The sequence below is a fragment of the Bombus affinis genome, unplaced genomic scaffold (assembly GCF_024516045.1).
Source record: "Bombus affinis isolate iyBomAffi1 unplaced genomic scaffold, iyBomAffi1.2 ctg00000209.1, whole genome shotgun sequence".
Lineage (NCBI taxonomy): Eukaryota > Metazoa > Arthropoda > Insecta > Hymenoptera > Apidae > Bombus > Bombus affinis.
Window position 1 is genome coordinate 65,001 of NW_026108913.1, and position 7,500 is coordinate 72,500.

The 7,500-nt window shown below is 55.3% G+C and overlaps 1 long non-coding RNA gene across 1 annotated transcript in view; it reads right to left on the bottom strand.

The window, feature by feature from the left end:
• The window catches only part of LOC126927735 (uncharacterized), a 9,952-nt gene that overhangs the window by 872 nt on the left and 1,580 nt on the right, over positions 1-7,500 (bottom strand). The window lies entirely within an intron of this gene.

Genomic DNA, 7,500 nt, shown 5'->3' on the forward strand with positions numbered 1-7,500 from the left:
ACATAGTGCACACCGAAAGTTTAGTGGAAATTGCCGCAATAAGCGCGAGAAAAGCAAAACAAAGTGCCACGTGCGGGAGGATAGGTTAGCGGACGCGCGGCAGCCATCTTGGGTCGAGCGACCGAAGCGCCGCCGCCCGGGCATCTTGGGAACCAAGAGCACGCTGCTAGGCGGCAAATTCAAATTCAAACCCAGGGGTTTTGAACAGTGAAGAGCACGCCGCCGGACTCAGCGCGGGAGTGCTCGCGGGAACAAAGCGCCAACTGAAAGTCCGCGAGGGGGATTCAATACGCCGCTGGACATAGCCACCGGGAAGCGAACAGCCGCAGCGGCAGCCGCAAGAAGCGGCAAGGAGCCGGTGATGCCGACGCTAGGGCACTCGTCGCCAGGCGCAGAGGCCAGAGTGGTCCTCCAACCCCTGAGGAAACAGATGGAAAAGAACGAGGCCACTCCAAGCCCGAGGATACCAGAGAAGACGATGAGAGCAAGCCTGGGTAGAAACAACCCCCCCAGAGATGAGGAGAGATTGGCCGGGGAGGATAAGCGGCAAGTGCCCGATATAAAGGCACAGGCCAGTGACATAGAGAGGAAGGTCACGGCGTTCTGCTTAGACTCGGCCAGGAAAATAAACAAGGAACACGCCGCAGTAATCCTACGGCACTTCAAAGAAATGAGGGGCATTGTTGACGAGCTACTGCTCCATAATAGCTACCTGACAGGCAGGCTAGAGCAGAGTGCCGGAGATGAGAAGAATAAGGAAACGGCGATAATGAACGCCGTCAACAAAGCAACCAGGCGGCTAGAAACAGCCGTCTTGAGAACGACGCAGCAGGAACAGAGGGAGCCGACATACGCCGAAAAAGTAAAGATAACGAGCAACAAGGTCGAGCAGACGGCGGTCAAGCCGCCCAAAAATGTGGTCATAATTCGACCGGAAAGAGAAGGTGGCGAGATTCAAACGAGCGAAGAAGCACTTGACGCGGTGTTCACCCTAGTGAATCCCCGCAAGAGAGGAATCCAAGTTACGGCCGTCCGGAAAGTAAAGGGAAACGGCCTAGCCGTTGAGACGACGAAGCCGGAGAGCCTAAAAGAGTTCACCGAGAACTCGAAACTAAAGGAGGCTGGACTAAAAGCTAGCACGCCGCAGCGGAGACCCCCCAGGATGATCATCTACGACGTCCCGAGGGACATTCCAGAGAAGGAGATCCTGGCCTGCATGAGGAAGCAGAACCAAGAAAGACTAAATGAGGACGACGTTGCAGCCATCAAGTTCTGCTTCAGGACCGGCAGAAAGGATCAAGAGGAGACGAACTGGGTCATCGAAGTGCCCCCCCAGGTAAGGGAGAAACTATTGAAAGGTAAGATCTTCCTCTCATGGAATGCCTGCAAAGTTAAAGATTACATAGCAATTAGTCGCTGCTACAAGTGTCAAGGATACGGACACGTGGCAAAATATTGCCGCGTTAACTACGAAATCTGCGCGCACTGTGCAGAAAGTGGGCACAGCACTAAAGAGTGCAAAGATAAGGATGGGCACGCCACTTGCGTAAACTGCAAGAGAGCAGGGAGGAAGGGCGACCACGCAGCTTCCAACGCTAAATGCCCAATGTATACGAAAGCCTTGGAAGCAATAATAGCAAGGACGCAATATGTATAAAGAGCAACGCAGGGACAGAAGAGGACTTGGGAGGAAAAGGGAAATAAGGATCCTGCAGCACAACATGCAGCGATCCAAAACAACTCCTTATGAGATCCGGACGCAAATGGACGCCGATGGGGATGACATAATATTAATGCAAGAACCATACAGCGTCGATGGGAAAATACCCGGATTCGGCACAGGAGTCGCGATCGCCTGCAGAGGGTCGAAGCACAACCCGCCAATGGCGGCCGTAGGGATAAAATCAGAGACCCTAACGCCCCTCGAGGTCGCCGAACTCTGCACAACACACTGTTCCTGCGTGCAGATAAGCGACGGGGAAACAGAGGTGTACGCGGCAAGCCTGTACTTTCCGCCGACAGGAAACATCGAGGTCGGCGTGCAACAGTTGGAGAAGGTACTACGGTGTCTCAGAGGCAAGAGGATCATCATCGGCCTGGATGCGAACGCAAAATCACCGCTGTGGTGCAGCAGGAGCACCGACGACAGAGGCGAGGCCCTAGAGGCAGTCATAGCGCAGTACGGTCTCCATGTCCTGAATCAACCAGGACAACCCCACACGTTTGAAACAACTCGAGGGCGATCAAACATAGACGTGACGATGGCGAGCCCAGAGGCAATACTCCTTGTAAAGGGCTGGAGGATACGCGAAGATGGTACCTCCAGTGACCACCGGATACTGGAGACGCTCCTCGACTTCGGGACGAGAAGCACCACACCGCAGCTTCAGGAAAGACGCTATAACACGCGAAAAGCCAACTGGGAGGTATTTCAGAGTGCCCTCACAGAGGAAATGGAGGCACTCAAAGAAACAACCCTCCAGCAGGCAGAGGACGTCGAAAGAATGGCCGGGCAACTCCAGGCAACCCTGATAGGTGCCTGCGACACCGCCATCCCAAAGAAGAAATGGTACTACAGGTCAGTACCCTGGTGGACGCCCGAACTCACCAGAGCAAAGAGAAACACCTACCAGGCGAGAAGAAGGTATCAGGGGGCCAGGGACCCCGCTACGAGGGAGCAGGAGAAGCTGCGGTACAGGTCAACACGAAAGGAGTATAAGAGGATGCTGGCAAGAGCAAAAATCCAGAGCTGGCAGGACTTCGTCACCAAAGAGGGTAACAGGGAACCTTGGGGCATCGCTTACAAAACAGTCGCAAGGAAACTCAGAGGAGAGGAAACAACATCGACGCTGAAGACGCCGCTCGGATATACCTCCAACTGGCGAACGACCGCGGCAGCGATGTTGTCCGCACTTCTACCCGACGACGAGGAAGACACCGAAACGGAGGAGCAGAAGGAAATAAGGCGGAACTCGACAAACCCCCCCAACGTAGAAGACACCCCTGAATTCAGCTTCGAGGAACTCAGTGACGCCGTGAAACGGCTGAGGAAGGGGAAGTGCCCAGGCCCCGACCTGATTGAGGTCGAAATAATCCAACGGGCCTGGGGAAGAATACACCAGGAGCTCCTAAGGCTCATGAACGGCTGCCTCGCCTGGGGAATATTCCCCAAACGGTGGAAGGTCGCAAATGTTATCACCATCCCCAAGGGACCGGATCGGGACAGAAGCAATCCGAAATCCTACAGGCCAATCTGTCTGCTCTCCATGATAGGCAAGCTGCTAGAAAGGCTAATGGCCACCAGGATGGCACCTATCTTCCACGACCACGCGCTCTCCTCCGACAGACAATATGGCTTTCGCCCCGGAAGATCGACGGTGGACGCGATCATCAAGCTCCGCGAGAAAATCGAGCAAATGAGCGAGAAGAGGTACGTCCTCGCAATAGCACTCGATATATCAGGAGCCTTCGACAACGTCTGGTGGCCGAACGTGCTGCACGAGCTCAAAAGAAGAGAATGCCCCGACAACCTGTACCGGTTAACAAGGAGCTACTTCTCCGAAAGAACCGTACAGATTGCTGGGAAAAACGAAGCAGTGAGCAAGCCCGTCACGAAAGGATGCCCGCAGGGATCGGTACTGGGACCAAGTTTCTGGAATCTCGTATTTGATGACCTGCTGGCTGAGCTAGCGGGAAACGCGACAGGGTGCGAACCCATCGCGTACGCGGACGACATCGTGATTCTAATTGCCGGCAACACGAGGAACGAGCTCCAGGAAAAGGGACAGGAGGTAGTTACCCGAGTCTCTACCTGGTGCACCAGGAAGAAGCTAACGTTATCGGCACAGAAAACGGAGATGCTGCTCGTCAAAGGTAAGCTGGACGCGGAGAGGCCACCGATTATTAAGATTAGCGGCAGGAATATAAGGATGGAGCAGGCAATCAAATACCTCGGAGTGCACCTCGAAGGAGGGCTAAAAGTCAACAAGCACGTGGAGGCAATAACAGGTAAGTGTCAAAAACTCTTCAACAGCCTCGCGAGGGTGGCCAAGGCGAAATGGGGACTCGGACACGCGGCCATGCGTACTCTGTACAGAGGGCTGTACGAGCCGATAACCACATACGCCGCAGCCGGCTGGAGCGACCTACTGAAAGGGAAAGCGAGGAGCAAGCTGATAAGGTCACAGAGGATGGCACTCCTCCGAGTGACCAAGGCCTATAGAACCACGTCAACCGAGGCACTGCAGGTTATCGCAGGAGTCATTCCTATTGACCTCCTAGTCGAAATCAGGGCAAGACTCCACAATAAGAAGAGGAGGCGCGACGAAGCGCCCGACGAGAAATCCATTGTCGGCGAGGCGTTAGATAAGTGGCAAGAGCGCTGGCAAACAACGCCAAAGGGCAGGACGACCTTCGACTACTTTGCTAGCATCAAGGACAGACTGGAGAACCGCTGGGTGAGACCCGACCACTACACGACACAGTTCATTAGCGGCCACGGGGATTTCAACGGTAAGCTCAAGTCATTCAACCTCAGCGAATTGGACACATGTGAATGCGGCGAAATAGAAACCGCCCATCACATCTTAGAAGACTGTCCAATCTTCGATGAAGAAAGGCAGGAATTCCGAAATGCACTGGGAGAACTCGATCTGCGCTGGCCGGAAGAAAAGCGGGAGTACGTAACAAAAGACGTATACCCCCACTTCTGTCAGTTTGCAAGGAAAGTACTCCAAGCGAAGGAGGAGAAGAGAAGGAACGCCCTACGAGAAATGGGAGGCGCAACGCAGCCAGGGCGACTGCCAGGAAGAGGATCGACGCAACTGGAGGGGCAGGCAGGCCGGCCTCTAAGGCATAGTCCAAGACTGGCCCAGTGCGTGCCCGTACAACGACGGGAACAAGAGGAAGAAACCAACGAAGAGGGACTCTCCGAAGAAGAAGACGGCGACACCCAATAGTAGAGGAGCAGGAAGGAGACGAAGAAGAAGAAGATAAAACAGCGAAGAAGGGATACACGCACGAAAACACAGGACCCATGACAGGACAATACACAAAACACTGGGAACAGGAAGAGAACTAAGGATAAGAGGACAAGAAAACCAACACGAGCCGGAGATAAGACCTGCGACCGTCAGTGCAGGCGACGCTCACGCAAATGAGTGCCGTGACGGTGCAGGGACAATCGGCTGCAAAGCCAACCTGCTGGGACCGAGCTATATGCTGGCAGCTCCGCCTCCCCGTGGCCCCCGCTGGTAACGGTGCTGCGCGATGCGCGCATCGCGCGGCGCCGGCTAAGCGAGCTGCCGCCCGAAAGGGTAGGTTCAACTTGCCCACTGACCCGAAAGGAGAGGGCAGGGTTTTTCCAAGTCGCGCGCCGACCACCTATGCGCGCCGTTCCCCGGGCATTGGACGTCAGAAAGTAGGATATAAATAACATCTAGCGAAGCCAGTATGAGTGCTATACTCCGGGAATGGCGTGGCCGGCCCAACGGTCGAGCCCCTAATCGCTCAATACTACTTGTCCCTATCTACTTCCCGCAGGGAGGGCTCGCTTTGCGAGCCTATGGGGGCTGGCAAACCCACGTTCCCGCAGCCAGGGGGACCGTCGGGACAAGCGTCCCGTTACGTGAGTCCCTATGTACACCGCAAGGAAGGTTGCCGGCGGAGAGAGGCAGCCTCACTCTCTCCAAGGGGCCTTGGGTAGTAGCGCACCCACGATCCTGATGCCAAGGGTGGGACCGTCGGGGAAAGTTCAGGGTTTGTAGGCGCCCTGTAAGCCCCGCTTACGTGAGTCCCATCTGGGTCTGCCGAGCTCGGTTAGCAGGACGCCGGGCCGGTAGTGACGTGGCCGTACATCCACACGATAGTCCCACCAGCGACTTAGGCTGGTACCACGGGCGGGTCGAGTTATAGCCCGGAGGGAGTAGCGACCCCTCTGCTCGGCCAAAAATGGGTATGGACTCGTGGTGGCAGTGGTTGATGGCCAAGATGCTGGCAAGAGGGCCGAGTTAAGGTGTTCGTCCTACACCGAATGGTCTACGGCGTGTGAGCAGCGTCCCAACTGCTCCGGTACCGTCCCGGTAGACGGTAGGGCTTAGAAAGGGCCCCGTTCGACCTGAGACGAGCGACAGCCCCTGCAGGCCTAGCTAATCCAGGAAGCAGGGCACTGTGTGCCTTGCGCGATGGTTGGGCGTTTACCCAACCCCAATTGGTCCAGGGGACCCGGGTTACTGTATGGACAAAAAGTCTGGGAAAGTACCCGTTACCAAAAATTGCATATATGTATGTATGTCCCTATCTACTGGCGAACGACCGCGGCAGCGATGTTGTCCGCACTTCTACCCGACGACGAGGAAGACACCGAAACGGAGGAGCAGAAGGAAATAAGGCGGAACTCGACAAACCCCCCCAACGTAGAAGACACCCCTGAATTCAGCTTCGAGGAACTCAGTGACGCCGTGAAACGGCTGAGGAAGGGGAAGTGCCCAGGCCCCGACCTGATTGAGGTCGAAATAATCCAACGGGCCTGGGGAAGAATACACCAGGAGCTCCTAAGGCTCATGAACGGCTGCCTCGCCTGGGGAATATTCCCCAAACGGTGGAAGGTCGCAAATGTTATCACCATCCCCAAGGGACCGGATCGGGACAGAAGCAATCCGAAATCCTACAGGCCAATCTGTCTGCTCTCCATGATAGGCAAGCTGCTAGAAAGGCTAATGGCCACCAGGATGGCACCTATCTTCCACGACCACGCGCTCTCCTCCGACAGACAATATGGCTTTCGCCCCGGAAGATCGACGGTGGACGCGATCATCAAGCTCCGCGAGAAAATCGAGCAAATGAGCGAGAAGAGGTATGTCCTCGCAATAGCACTCGATATATCAGGAGCCTTCGACAACGTCTGGTGGCCGAACGTGCTGCACGAGCTCAAAAGAAGAGAATGCCCCGACAACCTGTACCGGTTGACAAGGAGCTACTTCTCCGAAAGAACCGTACAGATTGCTGGGAAAAACGAAGCAGTGAGCAAGCCCGTCACGAAAGGATGCCCGCAGGGATCGGTACTGGGACCAAGTTTCTGGAATCTCGTATTTGATGACCTGCTAGCTGAGCTAGCGGAAAACGCGACTGAGTGCGAACCCATTGCGTACGCGGACGACATCGTGATTCTAATTGCCGGTAACACGAGGAACGAGCTCCAGGAAAAAGGACAGGAGGTAGTTACCCGAGTCTCTACCTGGTGCACCAGGAAGAAGCTAACGTTATCGGCACAGAAAACGGAGATGCTGCTCGTCAAAGGCAAGCTGGACGCGGAGAGGCCACCGATTATTAAGATTAGCGGCAGGAATATAAGGATGGAGCAGGCAATCAAATACCTTGGAGTGCACCTCGAAGGAGGGCTAAAAGTCAACAAGCACGTGGAGGCAATAACAGGTAAGTGTCAAAAACTCTTCAACAGCCTCGCGAGGGTGGCCAAGGCGAAATGGGGACTCGGACACGCGG